This window comes from Somniosus microcephalus, unplaced genomic scaffold (assembly GCF_052327205.1).
Source record: "Somniosus microcephalus isolate GS21.2 unplaced genomic scaffold, FLI_Smic_1.0 unresolved_chr1, whole genome shotgun sequence".
NCBI lineage: Eukaryota > Metazoa > Chordata > Chondrichthyes > Squaliformes > Somniosidae > Somniosus > Somniosus microcephalus.
The window spans coordinates 17,114,092-17,137,546 of record NW_028225179.1 but is presented as its reverse complement, the minus strand read 5'-3'; the positions used below and the strand labels follow the sequence as shown (position 1 = coordinate 17,137,546).

At 47.8% G+C, this 23,455-nt stretch overlaps 1 long non-coding RNA gene across 2 annotated transcripts in view; it reads right to left on the bottom strand.

The window, feature by feature from the left end:
• Positions 1 to 19,621, bottom strand: part of LOC147093709 (uncharacterized) — a 28,325-nt gene extending 8,704 nt beyond the window's left edge. The window contains exon 1 of one of the 2 annotated variants that reach the window (XR_015074722.1): positions 19,600 to 19,621. This is a non-coding gene — a long non-coding RNA (uncharacterized LOC147093709). Of the gene's footprint in view, positions 1 to 19,295; positions 19,509 to 19,599 lie in introns of those variants that run through there. The other variant, XR_015074723.1, reaches the window with a different exon arrangement.
• Positions 19,622 to 23,455: the final 3,834 nt, after the last annotated feature.

Below are 23,455 nucleotides of genomic sequence, written 5' to 3'. Positions count from 1 at the left end.
GGGAGAAAGCAGGGCAGTGGGATTAGTTTGGGATTGATACAGGGCTATCGGGAGAGATCGGGGCAGTGGGATTAGTTTGGGATTGATACAGGCCTATCGGGAGAGAGCGAGGCATTGGGAAAAGTTTGGGATTGATACAGGGCTATCGGGAGAGAGCGGGGCAGTGGCATTAGTTTGAGATTGATACAGGGCTAGGGGAGTAAGCGGGGCATTGCGATTAGTTTGGGATTGATGCAGGGCTATGGGGTTTTGTATATTCCACATGTCCTGTGCTTGAAATCTCTGACATTGGCCAGACAATTTTTCAGCATTTCATTGTCTTGGGCTGTTTACTATGAACACCTTTACCTGTTTCTGATCTACACAGGATGCAACAGATCAGAAAAACCTCCATTCAACCATGCGATTCCTGTCTCTGCAAAGACATCATACTGTTCCACAATGCAGGAATGTCGCAAAAAGCTTTTGATAGCTGAGAACAACTTTAACCATTCAAACCTTTCAGGTAAAGAAGCTTCTAGATTCCGAGCCACAAATTGAATCGTTTAAGGCATAAAGAATGTCACAGAAATGTGATTTATTGCTGTTACTTTACAATTTACAAATATACACACAATTTGTGTCACTGAATTATAAACAAAAAGCAGGCAAAGCTATGACTTAACAGAAAAAAACAATTGTTTTTCTTCTTGGACAGCAAAACCAGTCAGACTGACTTGCAAATGTTTACTGATATGTTGACATAAAGATTTATAATTTACCAATTTTGCTTCTAATGTTTTTCTCTCAAACATTCTCCACAATATTAATCCCTGCTCTTGTCACAAGGAGTGTTGAATTATTTTAGGTACTTCGCAATTAAAAGCAGGATACAAACTTCATTATACTCACAAATTTTAATCTCCTATTTCAAACATTCAAACCAAATCGAAGTGTACGTTATCACTTTAATCAAAGTATTTTCTGTGTCTCTCTCAATAAACAAAGAGTGGTTTCTTCTAAATTAGCTTCCGGCAATTTTTATACATCATTACATAACTCTTGCTTCAATTAACACTCCACTAAATGTATAAGAGGATATCTATATTTACGTTATTCCTGCGACTTGTTAGGACTATCGAATGACAGACATTATAAAATGGTTTGTGTTTTTCCCCTTTCTTGGTTCTCTTCCTAAATGTCTTAATGGTATATTTTAAAAAAGTCATTAAAAAGTAATATGTAACTCCTACAAATCCTCCCCTACCTTCCCCCTCCTCAACACCATGATTGCATGTTTGTGTAAAGCTACTCACTTCAGGCAATCACTCAAAATCAAATCTTGATATATTTCAATTTGAAAACATTTTAACCATTTCAGAGCGTTTGGACTTCAAGACCTGGTTGAAACTTGTTTAGATGAGGGGAAAATTGGCTTTTGCTTCAGTCTCTTCCAAAATCATGCTCGAAACTTAGGGGGAGAAAGTGTTTCTTACACTCATTTTTGGTGAAATGTTCATTAAAAATCTTTAAATTCTTTCAAGTCTCACTGCAGCTTTGACAGAAGAAGTTGCTCCAAGTTTCTCTTTCCCCCTTCAATGCTGTCGTTAAACATCTGACAAACTAAAGTCTAATTCCAAACGGAGCTCCAATCAGAAAGTGAATAAAGTGGTTAAACTTCCTAAGAAGGCGGCGAGGTTATCTATCCCCAGCCTTGGAGATGAGCTGGGATCAGTTTTTGGAGATGTTGTTTCCTCTTTTTCTGTTGCCGCTCCCTCCGTCTCTCAGACTCTGAGGTACAAACTGGGGCACAAACTATTTCCCTTTCTCGCAACATGATTTAAATAACCCTGGCTGATTTCCCTCTCTCTGTAACCCAGAGGTCACTGGGCAGTGATCAGGAGCATGAACCCTGGCTGATTTCCCCTCTCTCTCTAACCCAGGGCTCACTGGACTGTGATCAGGAGCAGGAACCCTGGCTGATTTCGCCTCTCTCTCTAACCCAGGGGTCACTGGACTGTGATCAGGAGCAGGAACCCTGGCTGATTTAACCTCTCTCTAACCAAGGGGTCACTGGATAGTGATCAGGAGCAGGAACCCTGGCTGATTTCCCTCTCTCTCTAACCCAGGGGTCACTGGGCAGTGATCAGGAGCATGAACCCTGGCTGAAATCCCCTCTCTCCGGGCGGCACGGTGGCATAGTGGATAGCACTGTTGCCTCACAGCACCAGGGATCCTGATTCGAATCCGGCCTCGGGTGACTGTCTGTGTGGGGTTTGCACATTCTCCCCGTGTTTGCGTGGGTTTTCTCCGGGTGCTCCGGTTTCCTCCCACAGTCCAACGATGTGCGGGTTAGGATGATTGGCTATGATAAATTGACCCTTAGTGTTAGGGAGGTTAAATACATGGGGTTACGGGGATCGGGTGGGTTATGTGTCGGTGCAAGCTCGATGGGCCAAAATGGCCTCTATCTGCACTGTGGGGTTTCTGTGTTTCTGTGTGTTTCTCTCTAACACAGGGGTCACTGGACTGTGATCAGGAGCAGGAACCCTGGCTGATTTCACATGTCTCTCTAACCCAGGGGTCACTGGGCAGTGATCAGGAGCAGGAACCCAGGCTGATTTCCCCTCTCTCTAACCCAGGGGTCACTGGACAGTGATCAGGAGCATGAACCCTGGCTGATTTCCCTCTCTCTCTAACCCAGGGGTCACTGGGCAGTGATCAGGAGCAGGAACCCTGGCTGATTTCCCCACTCACTAACCCAGGGGTCACTGGATAGTGATCAGGAGCATGAACCCTGGCTGATTTCCCTCTCTCTCTAACCCAGGGGTCACTGGATAGTGATCAGGAGCAGGAACCCTGGCTGATTTCCCCTCTCTATAACCCAGGGGTCACTAGATAGTGATCAGGAGCGTGAACCCTGGCTGATCTCCCCTCTCTCTCTAACCCAGGGGTCACTGGACTGTGATCAGGAGCAGGAACCCTGGCAGATTTCACCTCTCTCTCAAACCCAGGGCTCACTGGACAGTGATCAGGAGCACGAACACTGGCTGAGCTCCCCTCTCTCTAACCCAGGGGTCACTGGACAATGATCAGGAGTATGAACCCTGGCTGGTTCCCACTCTCTCTAACTCAGGGATCACTGGATAGTGATCAGGAGCTGGAACCCGGGCTGATTTCCCCTCTCTCTAACCCAGGGGTCACTGGACAGGGAGCAGGAATCCTGGCTGATTCCCCCTCTCTCTAACCCAGGGGTCACTGGATAGTGATCACGAGCTGGAACCCTGGCTGATTTCCCCTCTCTCTAACCCAGGGGTCACTGGACAATGATCAGGAGCAGGAACCCTGGCTGATTTCCCCTCTCTCTCTAACCCAGTTATCACTGGACAGTGATCAGGAGCAGGAACCCTGGCTCCTTTCCCCTCTCTCTAACTCAGGGGTCATTGGGCAGTGATCAGGAGCAGCAACCCTGGCTGATTTCCCCTCTCTCTAGCCCAGGGGTCACTGGATAGTGATCAGGAGCATGAACCCTGCCTGATCTCCCCTCTCTCTTTAACCCAGTGGTCACTGCACTGTGATCAGGAGCAGGAACCCTGGCTGATTTCACCTGTCTCTCTAACCCAGGGGTCACTGGAATGTGATCAGGAGCAGGAACCCCGGCTGATTTCCCCCTCTCTCTAAACCAGGGGTCACTGGGCAGTGATCAGGAGCAGGAACCCTGGCTGATTTCCCCTCTCTCTAACCCAGGGGTCACTGGGCAGTGATCAGGAGCAGGAACCCTGGCTGATTCCCCTCTCTCTCTAAACCAGGTGTCACTGCACAGTGATCACGAGCAGGAACCCTGGCTGGTTCCCCCTCGATCTAACTCCGGGGTCACTGGACTGTGATCAGGAGCATGAACCCTGGCTGACTTCCCTCTCTCTCTAAACAAGGGGTCACTGGGCAGTGATCAGGAGCATGAACCCTGGCTGGTTCCCCCTCTCTCTAACTCAGGGGTCACTGGATAGTGATCAGGAGCTGGAACCCGGGCCGATTTCCCCCTCTCTCTAACCCAGGGTCACTGGACAGTGATCAGGAGCACGAATCCTGGCTGATTTCCCCTCTCTCTAACCCAGGGCTCACTGGACAGTGATCAGGAGCAGGAACCCTAGCTGATTTCCCCTCTCTCTAACCCAGGGGTCACTGGACAATGATCAGGAGCAGGATCCCTGGATGATTTCCCCTCTCTCTCTAACCCAGTGGTCACTGGACAGTGATCAGGAGGTGGAACCCTGGCTGATTTCCCCTCTCTCTAACTCAGGGGTCACTGGGCAGTGACCGGGAGCACGAACCCTGGCTGATTTCCCCTTTATCTCTAACCCAGGGGTGACTGGGCAGTGATCAGGAGCAGGAAACCTGTCTGGTTTCCCTCTCTCTCTAACCCAGGAGTCACTGGGCAGTGATCAGGAGCAGGAACCCTGGCTGATTTCCGTCTCTCTCTAACCCAGGGGTCACTGGACAATGATCAGGAGCAGGAACCCTGGCTGATTTCCCCACTCTCTAACACAGGGGTCACTGGATAGTGATCAGGAGCATGAACCCTGGCTGATTTCCCCTCTCTCTCTAACCCAGGGGTCACTGGGCTGTGACCAGGAGCAGGAACCCTGGCTGATATCACCTGTCTCTCTAAACCAGGGGTCACTGGACTGTGATCAGGAGCAGGAACCCTGGCTGATTTCCCCTCTCACTAACCCAGGGGTCACTGGACAGTGATCAGGAGCATGAATCCTGGCTGATTTCCCCTCTCTCTAACCCAGGGGTCACTGGGCAATGATCAGGAACTGGAACCCTGGCTGATTTCCCCTCTCTCTCTAACACAGGGGTCACTGGACAGTGATCAGGAGCAGGAACCCAGGCTGATTTCCCCTCGCTCTCTAACCCAGGTGTCACTTGGCAGTGAACAGGAGCATGAACCCTCACTGATTTCCCTCTCTCTCTAACCAGGGGTCACTGGGCTGTGATCAGGAGCAGGAACCCTGGCTGATTTCCTTCTCTCTCTAACCCAGGTGTCACTTGGCAGTGAACAGGAGCATGAACCCTCACTGATTTCCCTCTCTCTCTAACCAGGGGTCACTGGGCTGTGATCAGGAGCAGGAACCCTGGCTGATTTCCTTCTCTCTCTAACCCAGGGGTCACAGGGCAGTGATCAGGAGCAGGAACCCTGGCTGATTTCCCCTCTCACTAACCCAGGGATCACTGGGCAGTGATCAGGAGCAGGACCCCTGGCTGATTTCCCCTCGCACTAACCCAGGGATCACTGGACAGTGATCAGGAGCACAAACCCTTGCTGATTTCCCCTCTATCTATAACCCAGGCGTCACTGGACATAGATCAGGAGCATGAACCCTGGCTGATTTCCCCTCTATCTCTAACCCAGGTGTTACTTGACAGTGATCAGGAGCACGAACCCTGGCTGATTTCCCCTCTCTCTAACTCAGGGGTCGCTGGGCATTGATCAGGAGCAGGAACCCTGGCTGATTTCCCCTCTCTCTAACTCAGGGGTCACTGGACAGTGATCAGGAGCAGGAACCCTGGCTGATTTCCCTCTCTCTCTAACCCAGGAGTCACTGGGCAGTGATCAGGAGCAGGAACCCTGGCTGATTGCCCCTCTCTCTAACCCAGGGGTCACTGGTCAGTGATCAGGAGCAGGAACCCTGGCTGATTTCCCTCTCTCTCTAACCCAGGAGTCACTGGGCAGTGATCAGGAGCAGGAACCCTGGCGGATTTCCCCTCTCTCTAACCCAGGGGTCACTGGGCAGTGATCAGGAGCAGGAACACTGGCTGATTTCCCCTCTCTCTAACCCAGGGGTCACTGGGCAGTGATCAGGAGCAGGAACCCTGTCTGATTTCCCATCTCTCTAACTCAGGGGTCACTGGACAGTGATCAGGAGCAGGAATCCTGGCTGATTTCCCCTCTCTCTAACACAGAGGTCACTGGATAGTGATCAGGAGCGGGATAAGCTTGGGATTGATCCGGGGCTATGGGGAGTGAGCGTGGCAGTGGGATTAGTTTGTGTTTGATACAGGGCTAGAGGAGAGAGCAGGGCAGTGGGACTAGTTTGGGATTGATACAGGGCTACGAGGAGATAGCGGTGCAGTGGGATTAGTTTGGATATAACACAGGGCTATGGGGAGAAAGCGGGGCAGTGGGCTTACGTTGGGGATTGATACAGGGCTATGGGGAGAGAGCGGGGCAGTGGGATTTGTTTGGATATAACACAGGGCTATGGGGAGAAAGCGGGGCAGTAGGCTTACATTGGGGATTGATACAGGGCTATGGGGAGAGAGCGGGGCAGTCGGATATGTTTGGAAATAACACAGGGCTATGGGGAGAAAGCAGGACAGTGGGCTTAAGTTGTGGATTGATACAGGGCTATGGGGAGAGCGCGGGGCAGTGGGATTAGTTTGGATATGACACAGGGCTATGGGGAGAAAGCGGGCAGTGGGATTTGTTTGGATATAACACAGGGCTATGGGGAGAAAGCGGGCAGTGGGATTTGTTTGGATATAACACAGGGCTATGGGGAGAGAGCAGGGCAGTGGAAATAGTTTGTGATTGATACAGGGCTATGGGTAGAAAGCGGGGCAGTGGGATTAGTTGGTGATTGATACAGGGCTATGGGCAGAGAGTGAGGCAGAGAGATTAGTTTACATAAGAACATAAGAACATAAGAAATAGGAGCCGGAGTAGGCCAATCGGCCCCTCGAGCCTGCTCCGCCATTCAATAAGATCATGGCTGATCTGATCCTAACCGCCAATCCACTATCACAGAACCATTTCCTGAATCTAACAGAATTAGACACACAAAATAGGAGCAGGATCAGGCGACACGGCCCCTGGGCCCGCTCCGCTACCCACAGGGCCATGACTGATCCGAACCTAGACTCATGTCCAAATTCCTGCCCGCTGCCCGTAACCCTTAATTCCCTTTACTTCTAGGAAACTGTCTATTTCTGTTTTAAATTTATGTAATGATGTAGCTTCTACAGCTATTTGGGGCAGCATATTCCATGGACCTACCACCCTCTGAGTGAAGTAGTTCCTCCTCATCTCAGTTTTGAAAGAGCAGCCCCTTATTCTAAGACTATGCCCCCTAGTTCTAGTTTCACCCATCATCGGGAACATCTTCCCCGCATCCACCCGATCCGACCCCTTCACAATCTTATATGTTTCAATAAGATCGCCTCTCATTCTTTGAACTCCAATGAGTAGAGTCCCAAACTACTCAACCTGTCCTCATATGTCCATCCCCTCATCCCCGGGATTAACCGAGTGAACCTTCTTTGTACTGACTCGAGAGCAAGTATGTCCTTTCTTAAGTACGGACACCAAAACTGTACGCAGTATTCCACGTGCGGCCTCACCAATACCTTGTACAACTGAAGCAATACCTCCCTATTTTTATATACTATCCCCCTAGCAATGAAAGCCAACATTCCATTGGCCTTCTTAATCACTTGCTGCACCTGCATACTAACCTTTTGAGTTTCGTGCACCAGGACCCCCAGATCCCTTTGTACTTCAGTACATTCAGGTTTCTTGCCATTAAGGTAATAACTTGCTCTACGATTTTTCCTACCAAAGTGCATAACCTCACACTTTCCAGTATTGTATTCCATCTGCCAAATCTCTGCCCACTTACTTTGCCTGTCGATGTCCCCTTGCAGGTTTATTATGTCCTCCTCACTCACTACTTTCCCTCCCATCTTAGTGTCATCTGCAAACTTTGATATGTTACACTCGGTCCCCTCCTCCAAATCGTTAATATAGATTGTAAAGAGTTGGGGACCCAGCACTGACCCCTGCGGAACACCACTAGTTACTGATTGCCAGTCTGAGAATTAACCATTTATCCCAAATCTCTGCCTTCTCTTAGATAGCCAATCATCTATCCATGCCAGAATATTACCCCCAATCCCGTGATTTACTATCTTAAGCAATAATCTTCTGTGTGGCACCTTGTCAAATGCCTTTTGGAAGACTAAATATACTACGTGCACTGGTTCCCCTTTATCCACCCTATACGTTATTTCCTCAAAGAACTCCAGCAAATTTGTCAAACATGACTTCCCCTTCATAAAACCATGCTGACTTTGTCCTATTAAATTATGATTATCCAAATGTCCTGTTACTATCTCATTAATAATGGACTCCAAAATTTTACCTACCACAGATGTTAGGCTAACCGGTCTATAGTTTCCAGCCTTCTGTCTACTGCCCTTTTTAAATAAGTGTGTTACATTAGCAGTTTTTCAGTCTGCTGGGACCTTTGCCGAGTCCAGGGAGTTTTGGAAAATTATTACCAATGCATCCACAATCCCTACCGCCACTTCCCTCAAGACCCTCGGATGTAAGCCATCAGGTCCAGGTGATTTATCCGCCTTGAGTCCCATTATTTTACGAGTACCACTTCCTTAGTGATTTTGATCGTGTTTAGCTCCTCCCCCCCTTTAGCCCCCTGTTTGTCCAGTGTTGGGATATTCTTAGTGTCTTCTACTGTAAAGACTGATGTAAAATATTCATTCAGTGTTTTTGCCATCTCCATATTTCCCACCATTAATTTCCCGGTCTCATCCTCTAAGGGACCAACATTTACTTTAGCCACCCTTTTTCTTTTTATATACCTGTAAAAACTCTTACTATCTGTTTTTATATTTTTTGCTAATTTACTTTCATAATCTATCTTCCCTTTCTTGATCAATCTTTTTGTTATTTTTTGCTGTCTTTTAAAGTTTTCCCAATCCTCTACCCTCCCACTAGTTTTGGCTACCTTATATGCCCTTGTTTTTAGTCGAATACTATCCTTAATTTCTTTACTTAGCCACGGATGGCTGTCTTTTCTTTTACACCCTTTTCTTCTCAGTGGAATATATATTTTTTGGAAGTTGTAAAATAACTCATTGAATGTACACCACTGATCATGTATCGTCTTACCCTTTAATCTATTTTCCCAATCCACTCTACTCAATTCCGCTCTCATACCTTCATAGTCTCCTTTATTCAAGCTTAGCACGCTTGTTTGAGATCCAACCTTCTCACCCTCTAATTGAATATGGAATTCAACCATGTTATGGTCACTCATTCCAAGGGGATCCTTTACTAGGACATTTTTAATTAATCCCGTCTCGTTACACAGGACCAGATCTAAGGTTACTTGCCCCCTGGTCGGTTCAGTTACATACTGCTCAAGAAACCCATCCCTAATACATTCAATGAACTCATCCTCAAGGCTGCTCTGCCCAATTTGATTTGCCCAATTAATATGATAGTTGAAATCCCCCATAATTATTGATGTTCCCTTATTACAAGCCTCAACTATTTCCTGATTGATACTCCATCCAACAGAGTTGCCACTGTTCGGAGGCCTATAGACTACGCCCACTAATGTTTTTTCCCCTTATTATTCCTTACCTCCACCCAAACTGTTTCATTATCCTGATCTTTTGACCCAATATCATTTCTCTGTATTACAGTGATTCCTTCCTTTATTAACATAGCCACCCCACCTCCCCTTCCTTCCTGCCTGTCCTTCCTGATCGTTAAATAACCTGGTATGTTTAATTCCCAGGCATTGTCACCCTGCAGCCATGTTTCTGTAATGGCCACAAGATTATACCCATATGTACTTATTTGTGCCATTAACTCATCTATTTTGTTACGAATGCTACGTGCATTCAGATAGAGAACTTTCAAAGATGTTTTGTGACACTTATTTCCTGCTATTGCCCTTTTTATTACTTTACCTTTTACTCCATATCTTCTGCCCCTTCCTGACACGCTCTGGTTTTTAATTTCCCCACTGCTACCTAAGTCTATGACCTTCTCTGTTGTCATTTTTTTATTTGCTCTCTAGGAACCTCCCCCCCCGCTAGTTAGTTTCAAGCCCTCTCTACAGCCCTAGTTATATGATCCGCAAGGACTCTAGTCCCAGCACTGGCCAAGTGAAACCCGTCCCAGCGGAACAGCTCCCTCCTGCCCCAGTACTGGTGCCAGTGGCCCAGGAAGCAAAACCCATTTCTACCACACCAGTCTTTGAGCCACGCAATTAACTCTCTAATTTTATTTGTCCTAGTTTGGAATTGATGCAGGGCTATCTGGAGAGAGAGAGGCATTGGGAAAATTTTGGGATTGATGCAGGGCTATGGGGAGAGAGTGGGGCAGTGGGATTAGTTTGGGATTGTTTCAGGGCTATGGGGGAGAGCAGGGCAGTGGGATTAGTTTGGGATCAAGACAGAGCTATGGGGGGAGAGCGAGGCAGTGGGATTAGTTTGGGATTGATACAGGTCTATGGGGAGAGAGCGGGGCAGTGGGATTAGTTTGGTGATTGATACAGGGCTATGGGGAGAAAGCGGGGCAGTGGGATTAGTTTGCTGATTGATACAGGGCTATGGGGAGAGAGCGCGGCAGTGGGATTAGGCTGTGGACTGATACAGGGCTATGGGGAGAGAGCGGGGCACTGGGATTACGTTGGGGTTGATAAAGGGCTAACAGGAGAGAGCAGGGCAGTGAGATTAGTTTGGGACTGAGACAGAGGGTTGTCAAGTAGCTGTTCCCAGCCCACTTTGGACAGATCCTGCCTTATCATATTAAAATCGGCCTGTTGTTTGCTAAATTTCCCCACTGAACTCATTGTCAGTCTGCTTTATCAAAACATGCCTGGATCTCCTGGCATGTTTCAATACTGAACCTCGGTAGATTAAACAAAAGTGGTGAGCCTGTGGAATTCCCTGCCACAGAGGGCTGTGAAGGCTAATTCAATAAATATTTTCAAGAGAGAATTGGATATATTTCTGAAGGCTAAGGGGATTAAGGGTTACGGAGAAAAGGCGGGGACGGGGTACTGAACTGGTAAGATCAGCTAAGATCTCAGACGAAGATCAGCCATGATCTCATTGAATGGCGGAGCAGGCTCGAAGGGCCGAATGGCCTACTCCTGTTCCTATCTCTATGTTTCTATGTTTCTATGTTCCCGTGATTTGAATAATGCAGAGGAGGGATTCACATGTGGATGAATGTTGGTCTGCAGATATCTGGGTAAACCTTAGAAAAATGAAGCAAATAAAAGACAATTAAAGTCTATTCTGGGTATTCTTACTGAGATTTGAATGCATTTTAGGCCGTGAGACTCACTGTCTTATACACAGGAGTGAAGGATTACATCAAGCAAAGATAATGGATCTGAAATCATGGTCTCCGTATCAACAACTTAGGCCTTGGTAGAGGCCCCGCAAGTTGCATGTTTCCGTCTGCACTGTGTATGCGCTGAATCCGCGGACTTGCAATCTGTCAAGGATTGCTAGAGAATCGATAGAGTAAAGCTCTCTTTAAACCAGCACATCAAAAACTCCCAGGGCAGGAACAACACGCTTAGATACAGAGTGAAGCTCCCTCTACACTGTCCCACCAAACACTCCCAGGGCTATGGGGAGAGAACGTGGCAGTGGGGTTAGTTTGGGAATGATGCAGGGCTCTGGGCAGAGAGTGGGGCAGAGAGATTAGTTTGGATTGATGCAGGGCTATCGGGAGAGAGAGAGGCATTGGGAATAGTTTGGGATTGATACAGGACTATCGGGAGAGATCGGGGCAGTGTGATTAGTTTGGGATTGATACAGGGCTATCGGGAGAGAGCGGGGCATTGGGAATAGTTTGGGATTGATACAGGACTATCGGGAGAGATCGGGGCAGTGTGATTAGTTTGGGATTGATGCAGGGCTATGGGGAGAGAGCGGGGCTGTGGGATTAGTTTGCGATTGATGCAGGACTATGGGAAGTGAGCGGGGCAGTGGGATTAGTTTCGGATAGATGCAGGGCTATGGGGAGAGAGTGGGGCAGTGTGATTTGTTTGGGATTGATACAGGGCTATGGGGAGAGAATGGGGCAGTGGGATTAGTTTGGGATTGAAACAGAGCTATGGGGAGAGAGTGGGGCAGTGGGATTAGTTTGGGGATTGATACAAGGCTATGGGGTGAGAGCGGGGCATTTTGATTAGTTTGGGATTGATATGGGGTATCGGGAGAGAGCGGACAGTGGGATTAGTTTGCGATTGATACAGTGCTCTCGGGTTTGAGCAGGGCAGTGGGATTATTTTGGGATTGATACAGGGCTATGGGGAGTGAGCGGGGCAGTGGGATTAGTTTGGGGATTGATACAGGGCTATGGGAATTGAGTGGGGCAGTGTGATTGGTTTGAGATTGCTACAGGGCTATGGGGAGAGAGCGGGGCAGTGTGATTAGTTTGGGATTGATACAGGGCTATCGGGAAATAGCAGGGGAGTGTGATTAGTTTGGGATTTATACAGGGCTATGAGGAGAGAGCGGGGCAGTGGGATTAGTTTGGGGATTGAAACAGGGCTATGGGGAGAGAGCGGACAGGGGGATTCGTTTTGGGATTGATACAGGGCTATGGGGTGAGAGTGGGGCAGTGTGATTAGTTTGGGATTGATACAGGTCTTTGGGGAGAGAGCAGGGCAGTGAGATTAGTTTCGGATTGTTACAGAGCTATGGGGTAGAGCGGGGCAGTGGCATTAGTTTGGGAGAGGGAGAGAGAGAGGCACAGAGAGAGAGGGAGAGAGAGAGAGGGAGAGAGAGAGAGGGACATATAGAGAGAGGGAAAGAGACAGAGAGCGACAGAGAGAGAGAGGGACATAGAGAGAAAGGGACAGAGAGAGAGCGAGAGAGAGAGGGACAGAGAGAGAGAGGGACAGAGAGAGAGGGACAGAGAGAGAGAGAGGGACAGAGAGAGAGGGACAGAGAGAGAGAGAGACAGAGAGAGAGAGACAGAGAGAGAGGGACAGAGAGAGAGAGAGAGACAGAGAGAGAGAGGGACAGAGAGAGAGAGAGACAGAGAGAGAGAGAGGGACAGAGAGAGAGAGGGACAGAGAGAGAGAGGGACAGAGAGAGAGAGGGACAGAGAGAGAGAGGGACAGAGAGAGAGAGGGAGACAGAGAGAGAGAGGGACAGAGGGAGAGGGACAGAGAGGGAGAGGGACAGAGAGAGAGAGAGAGACAGGGAGAGAGAGAGACAGCGAGAGAGAGGGACAGAGAGAGAGAGGGACAGAGAGAGTGAGGGACAGAGAGAGAGAGGGACAGAAAGGGAGAGAGAGACAGAGAGAGAGAGACAGAGAGAGAGAGGGACAGAGAGAGAGAGGGACAGAGAGAGAGAGGGACAGAGAGAGAGAGAGGGACAGAGAGAGAGAGAGGGACAGAGAGAGAGAGAGGGACAGAGAGAGAGAGAGGGACAGAGAGAGAGGGACAGAGAGAGAGAGACAGATAGAGAGAAAGACAGAGAGAGAGAGGGGCAGAGAGAGAAAGACAGAGAGAGAGAGGGGCAGAGAGAGAGTGAGACAGAGTGAGAGAGAGAGACAGAGAGATAGAGAGACAGAGAGAGAGAGGTACAGAGAGAGAGGGACAGAGAGAGAGAGGGACAGAGAGAGAGGAACAGAGAGAGAGAGAGACAGAGAGAGAGAGGGACAGAGAGAGAGAGGGACTGAGAGAGAGGGACAGAGAGAGAGAGGGACCGAGAGAGAGAGGGACAGAGATATATATATATAGAGAGAGAGAGGGACAGAGAGAGAGAGAGGGACAGAGAGAGAGAGAGAGGGACAGAGAGAGAGAGAGGGACAGAGAGAGAGAGAGGGACAGAGAGAGAGAGAGGGACAGAGAGAGAGAGAGGGACAGAGAGAGAGAGAGGGACAGAGAGAGAGAGGGACAGAGAGAGAGAGGGACAGAGAGAGAGGGACAGAGAGAGAGGGACAGAGAGAGAGAGAGACAGAGAGAGAGGGACAGAGAGAGAGAGGGACAGAGAGAGAGAGGGACAGAGAGAGAGAGGGACAGAGAGAGAGAGGGACAGAGAGAGAGAGAGAGAGAGAGAGGGACAGAGAGAGAGAGAGGGAGAGAGAGAGAGAGAGAGACAGAGAGGGACAGAGAGAGAGAGAGACAGAGAGACAGAGAGAGAGAGGGACAGAGAGAGAGAGGGACAGAGAGAGAGGGACAGAGAGAGAGAGGGACAGAGAGAGAGGAACAGAGAGAGAGAGGGACAGAGAGAGAGGGACAGAGAGAGAGAGGGACAGAGAGAGAGAGGGACAGAGCGAGAGAGGGATAGAGTGAGAGAGAGAGACAGAGAGATAGAGAGACAACATGTCACAACCTGAGGACTGTTTAAAATTAAGACTGTTTAAAATTAATATTGAACGTACCAAATGAAGTACAAAGACTGTTTAAATTAATATTCTTTAAAAGTAATATTGTATGTACCCAACAATGTCAAATCGATTGACACCTACAGAATGTTGGAAAACTGTACCTTTTTGCTATGTAAGCTTTGGCAATATGGTTCTCTGTAAACTTTCATGCCAATAAAGCATTTGAATTGGAATTGGAATTGGACAGCGAGAGAGAGGGACAGAGAGAGAGAGGGACAGAGAGAGAGAGGGGGACAGAGAGAGAGAGAGAGAGAGAGAGAGAGAGAGAGAGAGAGAGGGACAGAGAGAGAGAGAGGGACAGAGAGAGAGAGTTGGACAGAGAGGGACAGAGAGAGAGAGAGACAGAGAGAGAGAGAGAGGGACAGAGAGAGAGAGAGAGAGACAGAGAGAGAGGGACAGAGAGAGAGAGAGGGACAGAGAGAGAGAGTTGGACAGAGAGGGACAGAGAGAGAGAGAGACAGAGAGAGAGAGAGAGAGGGACAGAGAGAGAGAGCGACAGAGAGAGAGCGACAGAGAGAGAGAGGGAAAGAGAGAGAGAGGGACAGAGAGAGAGAGGGACAGAGAGAGAGAGGGACAGAGAGAGAGAGGGACAGAGAGAGAGAGTGACAGAGAGAGAGAGGGACAGAGAGAGAGACGGACAGAGAGAGAGACGGACAGAGAGAGAGACAGAGGGAGAGGGACAGAGTGAGAGAGAGAGAGACAGAGAGATAGAGGGATAGAGAGAGAGAGGGACAGAGAGAGAGGGAGAGAGAGAGGGACAGAGAGAGAGAGGGACAGAGAGAGAAGGACAGAGATATATATATATATATATAGAGAGAGAGAGGGACAGAGAGAGAGAGAGGGACAGAGAGAGAGGGACAGAGAGAGAGAGGGACAGAGAGAGACAGACAGAGAGCGAGAGGGACAGAGAGAGAGAGACAGAGAGAGAGAGGGACAGAGAGAGAGAGGGACAGAGAGAGAGAGGGGGACAGAGAGCGAGAGGGACAGAGAGAGAGAGGGACATAGAGAGAGAGGGACAGAGAGAGAGAGGGAGAGAGAGAGACAGAGACAGAGACTATATAAATGCGTTCTTTCCACATAAGCTGCTGGAATATCCAGGGCCTCCGCTCCTCAACTTTTGGGATGAAGAGTACAGACCCTGAATTCCTAAAAGCTATAAAAGACATTGATATAATTGTGTTAACAGAAACATGGTGCCAAAAGGACGTGCCGACCCACTGTCCTCCAATGTACCATGAAATCATTGTGCCCTCAGTAAAGAACACTAAAACACGCAAGGGCAGAACCTCCGGGGGAATATTGGTGTTGTATAAGGGAGAACTGGACAAACACATCTCACCGGTAAAACAGGGAAAATCACACGTATGGCTAAAACTAGATAAAAATATAGGAATAGCAAAAAAAGATGTTTACTTATGTGCGATCTACATACCTCCAATATAATCGCCATATTTCGAAGAGGAGTTATTTGATACTCTCCACATGGAAATCAGCCATTTCCAGGCCCAAGGAAAGGTGATAATATGTGGGGACCTAAATGCAAGGACCGGTTGTGAACCTGACTTCATAGACCCACAGGGAAACAACCATGTGTTTGGCCAGACCCCTTTAGATGTCACACCAGCCATCGCAAATCGGAACAACCTTGATCGTGAAATAAATAAAAGCGGTAGGGAGGTAGTGCAACTCTGCCGAGCCTTAGGCCTGTACATAGTTAACGGTAGGTTCAGAGGGGACTCCCTAGGGAGACTCACATACTCCTCAAATCTTGGGTCTAGTGTGGTGGACTATACAATCACTGACCTGGACCCCTGCGATATCAACTCATTCACTGTCAGGCAGCAATCCCCCCTCTCAGACCATAACCAAATAAATATGTACCTTAAACTTTCTGCCCAAACTACAGACACGAAAAAGGAACCCAGTAAGCTCCATAAAATAAACCAGACATACAGATGGGCCCCAGACAGTGGAGAAAAATTCATCACAGCACTAAAGTCACCTGATATCACAAGTAAAATATCAAAATTTAAAGAAAACCCATACGAGATCACCAGAGATGGTGTAAACATGGCCATAGAGGATATAAATATGATCTTCCATGAGGCAGCTGTAAAAGCCGACTTTGTGAAACAGAAGAGGAAGCGTCACAAAAGACAAAATAAAAATAAGAAATGGTTTGACCACGAATGCAAAAATGCCAGAAAAGACCGGAGAAAAATATCAAACCAAAAGCATCGCCAACCAAACAATCCGGACCTACGTACTAGATACAATGAAACCCTCAAAAGATAAACACACCATTAGGAACAAAACACAAAACTATACCCACAAAATACTCGAAGAAATTGAAAACTCCACCAATCCAAAACAATTCTGGGAAATGTGGAATAACCTGAGTACAACACAATTGCAAGCATTACCAATCCAAGATGGCGACATCTGGAGAACACATTTTGAAAACCTCTACAAAGACATCCCAATAAACGAAACAAACCCAAGTCAACATCAGGTCACAGAAAAACTCCACACATTAGAAGCAACAATTAAAGACAACCAAAACCCTCTAGACTCCCCAATCACATGGAAAGAACTGGCCACAAAAACAAAATCTCTCCACCTAAAGAAAGCCTGTGGCCCAGACAACATCAAAAATGAAATGCTCAAGTTCAGCAATATGGAGATGCAGGTTGCGGTACTCAAATTATTCAACATCATATTACGTTCAGGCTGTTTTCCCGATATCTGGTGCCAAGGACTAATCTCCCCCATATATAAAAGTGGAAACAAATCAGACCCAAATAACTACCGCGGCATCTGTGTCAACAGTTGTCTAGGGAAGTTATTCTGCAGTATTCTAAATAGTAGATTACTTGATTTTCTTAACAAACATAATATCCTCAGAAAAAACCAAATAGGCTTTCTTCCAAAACACCGCACCGCCGACCATATCTATACCCTTCACACCCTCATTGGAAAACATATACACCAAACAAAAAATGGGAAAATATTCGCCTGTTTCATCGACTTCATGAAAGCCTTTGACTCTATATGGCACGAAGGGCTCTATTATAAACTTCTTCAGTGTGGAATAGGGGGCAAAGTCTATGACCTTATTAAATCAATGTATCTGAAAAACAAATGCGGGGTCAAAATTGGAGACAAACGCACCGATTTCTTCACCCAGAGAAGAGGCGTCCGGCAGGGCTGCAATTTGAGCCCGACCCTGTTTAACATATACATAAATGAATTAGCAGACATGCTGGAGCAAAGCGAGTCACCAGGTCTCCGTCTCCTGGATGGAGAAGTGAAATCCCTGTTCTATGCGGACGACCTGGTTCTGCTGTCTCCCACAGAACAGGGATTACAGCAACAACTAGACCTACTCGACAAATACTGCCAAAATTGGGCTCTAACAGTAAATCTAAAGAAAACCAACATCATGATTTTTCAAAAAAGGCCCAGATGTCAGGAAAACAAATACCAGTTTACCCTCAGTGATACCACTATAGGACACACTATGAGCTACACCTACCTTGGTCTAACTATTACAGCATCAGGGAGCTTCAGCATAGCAGTGAATGCACTAAAAGAAAAAGCCCGAAGAGCCCTATATGCAATAAAAAGAAAATTCTACAACATCCAAATCCCAATCAAAATCTGGCTCAAAATATTTGACAGCATAATCCTGCCCATTGCACTGTACGGTAGTGAAGTATGGGGCCCGCTAAATCACCAAAGCTACACTAAATGGGAAAAACACACAACAGAAGCCTTACATGCAGAATTCTGCCGAAGCATCCTTCGCACCCAAAGAAAAACGCCAACAAATGCATGCAGAGCCGAACTAGGCAGATACCCACTGATAATAAACCTCGACAAACGAGCACTAAACTTCCTAAATCACCTCAAATCTAGCTCCCCAGACACCCTTCATTTCAAAGCCTTTCAGACCCAAGAGCTAAACCCAGAAAAGAGTCCCCTGAGTCAGCTGCTACTGAAACTAAGTACTCAGCCGGACCCTGACCAGCCCCAGACCAACACAGCCGTCCAAACACCAATCCGAGTGAACCAAATCATTAAAAAATGCAAAGAAACCTACCTGGAACATTGGAACAAAATAACCGAAAGCCAAAGCAGATTAGAATGTTACCGGGCCCTAAAAAGAGAATATAAACTGGCAGAATACCTCACGACCATCAGAGACACAAAACAGAGACAGACCCTCACCAGGTACAGACTAAGCGACCACCAACTGGAAATTGAAAAAGGCAGATACAAGAAATCCTGGAAGCCTAGAGAGAATAGAATATGCGATCAATGTCTGGCCCGCGAGGTTGAAACAGAGATGCATTTCCTCCTAAAATGCGAAAAATTCAACACATCAAGAAACATATTATTCAACAAGCTAAGCCAAACAACCCCAGATTTCAAGGAATTGGATGACCTGTCAAAATTGAGATTAGTCCTAGGAGAAGGAGACAGACCATACCTTGGGGCCAAATATGTAACAACATGTCACAACCTGAGGACTGTTTAAAATTAAGACTGTTTAAAATTATTATTGAACGTACCAAATGAAGTACAAAGACTGTTTAAAATTAATATTGTTTAAAAGTAATATTGTATGTACCCAACAAATGTCAAATCGATTGACACCTACAGAATGTTGGAAAACTGTACCTTTTTGCTATGTAAGCTTTGGCAATATGGTTCTCTGTAAACTTTCATGCCAATAAAGCATTTGAATTGGAATTGGATTGAGAGAGAGCGAGATTGAGAGAGCGAGATTGAGAGAGCGCGAGATTGAGAGAGCGCGAGATTGAGAGAGCGCGAGATTGAGAGAGCGCGAGATTGAGAGAGCGCGAGATTGAGAGAGCGCGCGAGATTGACGGTCACACCTGGTCTGCGCCTCCTCCCGATCTCCACCCGTCCACCTGGAGCCACAGCTCAGAAATCTTCCTCCCAACACCTGGGAACACAACCCGAAGCAAGCAGGCAGCGTGGAGTGAAAAGTGAGTGAGTGAGTGAGTAAGTGAGTGAGAGAGAGAGAGAGAGATTAAAGATTGAATCTCACCATCCCACATGGCACCAATGGAACAGCCGGCCTGATCTCTCTTCCATCCATCCATCCTTTCACCGGGACCGAGCCTGCAGCAGTGAGAGAGGGGCTGGGAGAGAGAGAGATTGAGACAGGACTCGCTCACACCAGAGAATCTCACACACACTAACACAGAATGGCCAAAGGGACCCGGTTCACACAGACACACAGACCAACATTCATTACCTGGACACTCAGAAATGGTTTCAACACTAAAGAGACACAAAATACTACATTACCTGAACACTTACTGTAAATTACAGTCAAAACAGCCACTCACCAAATATGAAAGCACCATCCCGCAGTCAGAAAGACTGAAACGCACATGGGTCAACCTTTTTAATAGTCCAGACCTGTCACTCAAACTTACCTCCTCCCACTCCACAGCCCCCCAACCTATCAGGTTGCTGCTTCCTCCACCTGAAGCCCGCCCCCCAGGTGTGGGTCAGTCCAAGTTGAGTCTGCCTATCTCCGGGGGGTGGGGTAGTCCTGGCCATGTGCTGGCCTCCCAAATGGTTCCTTCCTGTCTCTGGCCAACACTGCCCTTCCCCCAGACCCCTAACTGCAGGCAGACAGACACAGCCGAGGACTGATGGACCTTGGGGAGGCCTCCCTTCACTCACCTGCAACAGGGACATCACCCTCCCTGTCTGAGGCTGCTGCTTCCTCCCACACCCCCTTTGCTCAAGAAATCTTGTTTAATGGTTCTTATTCCCAGCTCCAATTCTGTGCTTGCCTACCTCATTCTGTGTGTGGCTGGCTCCCCTGCTTAACCCTGAGTTCCCTCAGCTTTCCCCTGTGCAGTGTGTGTTGTGCATCCGTTTATCTGTGTCAGCACCTGGACATATGCCGTGAAATGTGGGTCACCAGAACCAAAGATATGCTCAACTTCCAATACATATTTTTGTAACTCTCGCTTGTCCTCTGTTGGTTTATCAATGTCACTGCACTACAGGTAAATCTCTCGCTCGCCCTCTGTTGTTTTATCAATGTCACTGCACTACAGGTAAATCTCTCGCTCGCCCTCTGTAGGTTTATCCAATTCCAATTCCAATTTCCAATTTAAATGCTTTATTGGCATGAAAGTTTACAGAGAACCATATTGCCAAAGCTTACATAGCAAAAAGGTACAGTTTTCCAACATTCTGTAGGTGTCAATCGGTTTGACATTTGTTGGGTACATACAATATTACTTTTAAACAATATTAATTTTAAACAGTCTTTGTACTTCATTTGGTACGTTCAATATTAATTTTAAACAGTCTTAATTTTAAACAGTCCTCAGGTTGTGACATGTTGTTACATATTTGGCCCCAAGGTATGGTCTGTCTCCTTCTCCTACGACTAATCTCAATTTTGACAGATCATCCAATTCCTTGAAATCTGGGGTTGTTTGGCTTAGCTTGTTGAATAATATGTTTCTTGATGTGTTGAATTTTTCGCATTTTAGGAGGAAATGCATTTCTGTTTCAACCTCGCCAGCCAGGTAACTAGTCACTGTTCTACAGGTAAACCTCTCGCTCGCCCTCTGTGGGTTTATCAATGTCACTGCACTACAGGTAAATCTCTCGCTCGCCCTCTGTTGGTTTATCAATGTCACTGCACTACAGGTAAATCTCTCGCTCGCCCTCTGTAGGTTTATCAATGTCACTGCACTAGCAGGTAAATCTCTCGCTCGCCCTCTGTAGGTTTATCAATGTCACTGCACTACAGGTAAATCTCTCTCTCGCCCTCTGCAGGTTGGACCTCTGAACCCCTTGGAGGAAATGCCGGTTTCCCGCGCATGCGCTGTGCATGCTGAAATCTGGCACTTCCAACAGGCCCACGTGTGAGTACCCTGTCCGTACTCACGCGTTGGGACCGGAATTACTGGGCCCTTTACTTTGGAGGAGGTGAGTGGAGTCAAAGGAGAAGTTGTTAAATGTGAGAACAAGTTCAGCCAGGCGGAGGAGGGTGGTGGTGGATGGGGACTGGTTGGGCCTCTGTTCAAGGAAGAAGCGGAGCGCCCTCAGGCCATCCTGGCGGGGGATGGAGGTGTAGAGGGATTGTACGTCCATGGTGAAAATGAGATGGTTGGGGCCAGGAAACTGGAAACTGTTAAAGTATTAAACTGTTAAAGAACTTATCTCGTCCTATCTCGACTCTTGCCCCATGGAACTTATCTCTTCCTATCTCGACTCTTGCCCCATGGAACTTATCTCTTCCTATCTCGACTCTTGCCCCATGGAACTTATCTCTTCCTATCTCGACTCTTGCCCCATGGAACTTATCTCTTCCTATCTCGACTCTTGCCCCATGGAACTTATCTCTTCCTATCTCGACTCTTGCCCCATGGAACTTATCTCTTCCTATCTCGACTCTTGCCCCATGGAACTTATCTCTTCCTATCTCGACTCTTGCCCCATGGAACTTATCTCTTCCTATCTCGACTCTTGCCCCATGGAACTTATCTCTTCCTATCTCGACTCTTGCCCCATGGAACTTATCTCTTCCTATCTCGACTCTTGCCCCATGGAACTTATCTCTTCCTATCTCGACTCTTGCCCCATGGAACTTATCTCTTCCTATCTCGATTCTTGCCCCATGGAACTTATCTCTTCCTATCTCGATCCTTGCCCCTCGGAGCTTATCTCTCCCTATCTTGACTCTTGCCCCTCGGAAATTATCTCTTCCTATCTCGACCACATCGTTTCAGCCTGTTCTTGCCCCACGGAACTTAACTCTTCCTATCTCGACTCTATTTTATCTCCCCTTGTCCAATCACTTCCCACCTACATCCGCGACTCTTCCGACGCCCTCCGTCACATTAGTGAACCAGATGGGTTTTTACGACAATTCGACAGTTTCATGGTTACCATTACTGATACTAGCTTTTTATTCCAAATGTATTTCCATTTCTGCCAGTTCTGAGTGAGCTGCCCTCTCTCACCCGGTGTGGTACTCAGCCCCACACAGAGAGCAGGAAGATCCCAGGCTCCATGACCGGCCTGTGCTAAGTGAGCTGCCCTCTCTCATCCTTTGTGTTACTGAGCCCCACACACAGAGAAGAAAGATCCGGTGCTCTATGGCCGGCCTGTGCCCAGTGAGCTGCCCTCACCCAGTGTGGTACTGAGCCCAACACACAGAGCAGGAAGATCTCATGCTCCATGCCCAGCCTGTGCCCAGTACCCACTGAATGGGGCCGGGCTTTCAGGCTGACGCCAGGGGGTTTGAAGAGTTGCCGCAACACCGCCACTGGCGGAAGCGGGGTACTGCAGCGTGACTTGTTTACATAGGAAGCTCCCATTGGAAACCCTGAGCCGGGGATTTACACCCGGGCCATGCAGGGATTCCCGGCCCCAAACCCCTTCTTCCCCTCTGGAGTTCCCCTGCTGGATTAGGAGCCAGGGCCGTGGGCTGGGACATTGCCTGCTGCTGGCACTCAACACTGATCCATCGGCGCCGGAACGCAGACAATCCCCGCCCACTGAGGAGGTCTGGCGACCAATCGGAGCGGCCGGTATGTGACTGGCAGCGCTCTCAACCAATCAGAGCGCAGCGCGTAAGATGATGGACCAATCACAGTGCGGCTTAGCACAGTGCAACCGCTCGCAGACATTGTGACGGACAGCTCATTGAACCAATCACTGGGCACTGCGGCCGCACTATGACCAATTGGAGCACAGTCATGTGGTTTATCTCCACTATTGGGGAGACCAAACGCAGATTGGGTGACTGCTTTGCGGAACACCTCCGTTCAGTCCATAAGGGGGACCCCGAGCTTCTGCTCACCTGTCACTTTAATTCACCGCTCCACTCCCACTCGGACCTCACCATCCACGGCCTCTTGCATTGTTCCACAGAAGCTCAGCGTAAGCTCGAGGAACAGCACCTCCTCTTCCGATTAGGCACTTTACAGCCTTCCGGACTCAAGATCGAGTTCAACAATTTCAGATCATAACCTCAGCCATTATCATATGTATATTTTGTATCCACGTTTTTTGTTTGTGTCCTTTCTTCTCTCCCACGTGGCAGCTGTCTTTCATTCCGCCAGCACAATTTACACTTCATCTAGAGCCATCCTTCGTCTCTTTACCTGTCCCATTACCATCTCCTGCCTTGAACATCTCTTGATCTGTCTGAACCTCTCCCACCTT